Consider the following 2,391-nt stretch of genomic DNA (forward strand, 5'->3'; position numbering starts at 1 on the left):
TTAGAATAACAAAAAATATTTTACTGAAACATAAGATTTACAGAAGTTTCCAGACAAGCCATACAAAATGGTGAGAAGCTTTTACTTGAAGGGAGGATTCTACACTTGACAGCAAAGTCACAATGTTATCAGAGAGGGCTGTGATGTTTGTTTAATGTTCCCATGTTGGTTCAAACAATGAAGCTTGTCCATCTACAGCATCTGAATAAATAGAGAGTATTCTAAAGAACTGGTTAGCTGCTTTTAACCAGTGCAATTAGATCACCATAAAAAGAGAGAAAGGAGCCCATAAAATAAACATAAAACTACCTACCCCCCAAAAAAAAATAATAAAGAAAAACACCCACATGCCTGCAGCTAACCCTGACAACTCTCTTCATTCACAGTGCTTTATACTTAACCCATGATGGGGGAAACGAATAAAAGCAGAGAGGGGTGACTGTTTCTAAATGTTTCTCAGCAATCCAGATGATACTTCTAGCCTCTACTTGTGTTTTACAGCAGTGAATCAGGACGAGACCTAGATTTGCTAATGTACATTTCATCACCAAAGGAGTAGAGATGTCTGGGCTTTTATTCTGCAGTGTTTCTAAGACTATGTCCATTAAATGGAAACAAAAAAGGAAGAAGTCTTGGCAGAACAGGAGAAGTGATGCACACCTGATGAGCAGATCGATTTAAATATTATTCGTGGCATATAGCCTAGTCCACATGCTCTAGCTGTTTCTATGGCTTGGGCTTTGTTGGTCTTCCACTGCTCCAACACATCATTTGCTAATGGATCATCTGGACTGGGAGCACTTAACAAAGGCTTGATCAATAGCAGAACTGTGCCACATCTGCAGTGCTGGGGACCACTCAAAATATCTAAACATATTCTCCCCAACTTGTCTACATTAGGATGACAAATTCTGGTCATGAAACATTCTTTAGGGGCTGCCACTGGGTATTCACCTGGAAGGAAGAGTTCAAGTTTAAAAGTCCCCACCTCAAAGGGGGAACCCTGGGGGCCAGCAAGGATCACATGAAAATAATGGGTGTTGCTCTCATCTGGTTCTGCTTTGATGCTGGGAACTGGTCCAACCAGCAAACACTGGGTTTCCTTGATAATCCCATGGGGCAGCCCGGCCATCTTGTCAGATCCCAAGATGGGCCTCTGGTCTCTTCTCCCTATAGCTCCCTCTTACGTTGTTTTCACAAAATGATTAAAAGCATGGCCTCACACTCTTGGAGATCGGACTACTCTCTTCCCCTCTTCTGCATTTTTTTAAAATTTTTAAAATTAAAAAATAAATTTTATTTATTTATTTTTGGCTGCATTGGGTCTTCATTGCTGTGCGCAAGCTTTCTCTAGTTGAGGTGAGCGGGGTCTACTCTTGGTTGTGGTGCACAGGCTTCTAATTGTGGTGGCTTCTCTTGTTGCGGAGCACAGGCTCTAGGTGTGGGGCTTCAGTAGTTGTGGCACATGGGCTCAGTAGTTGTGGCACACGGGCTTAGTTGCTCTGCAGCATGTGGGATCTTCCTGGACCAGGTCTCGAACCCGTGTCCCCTGCATTGGCAGGCAGATTCTTAACCACTGTGCCACCAGGGAAACCCCCCCTCTGCTTTTTTCTGGAGCTTTCTTTCCTTTGCTTTTTTTCTTTTTTACTTTTTTTTTCTTTGCTTTTTTTCCCCCTTTTCTTTCCTTTGCTTCTCCTCTCCTTATCCTGCTCAATTTGATTTCTGTTTCTACCTGTTTCTTCTCAGTCTGGATCTCTGCTTTGGAAAAGAGCTTTGATTTGTTTGTTTGTCTTAAAGATTTTTTTTTTTTTTTGATGTGGACCATTTTTAAAGTCTTTATTGGATTTGTTACAATATTGCTTCTGGATTATGTTTTTTGTTTTTTTGGCCCTGAGACATGTGGGATCTTAGCTCCCTGACCAGGGATTGAACCCACGTCCCCTGCATTGGAAGGCAAAGTCTTAACTACTGGACTGCCAGGGAAGTCCCTGATTTGTTACATTTCATGAGTTCAAGGGTCCATACTGCTCCAGTGCTATCAGCTCTGTCATATGGACCCATTGCACTTGCCCCCTTGTTGGATCCTTCAAAACCTTCCTAGTTCTCAGACTGGCCCACTGCACTTTCCAGTTAGCTCATCTTAGTGACTTGGGGCTTCTTCTGTCTTAGGAGCATTAGAAGCCCAGTTGTCGCTCTACACACCATGCAGTCCTTGTAGCTACCAGTGGGTTGTTCCCACCCCCTCGTATCAGGAGAATACTGGGGACATCTTACCACCTAGTTTTGTTGCAGATGTTGTCCGTGGGTCTTTAGTTTTGCTATCTTCGTTGTTCTGTGGGACAATTTGGGAAGATTTAAAAATACCTCCACCGTCTTCTAAGAATTCCAGTG

At 42.8% G+C, this 2,391-nt stretch overlaps 1 pseudogene; it reads right to left on the reverse strand.

Moving 5' to 3' along the window:
- Positions 1 to 677: 677 nt before the first annotated feature.
- LOC131750474 (ubiquitin-conjugating enzyme E2 N-like) lies at positions 678 to 1,132 on the reverse strand (annotated as a pseudogene).
- Between the last annotated feature and the right edge of the window lie 1,259 nt (positions 1,133 to 2,391).

Source organism: Kogia breviceps, chromosome 2 (genome assembly GCF_026419965.1).
Source record: "Kogia breviceps isolate mKogBre1 chromosome 2, mKogBre1 haplotype 1, whole genome shotgun sequence".
In the NCBI taxonomy this organism is placed as follows: Eukaryota; Metazoa; Chordata; class Mammalia; order Artiodactyla; family Physeteridae; genus Kogia; species Kogia breviceps.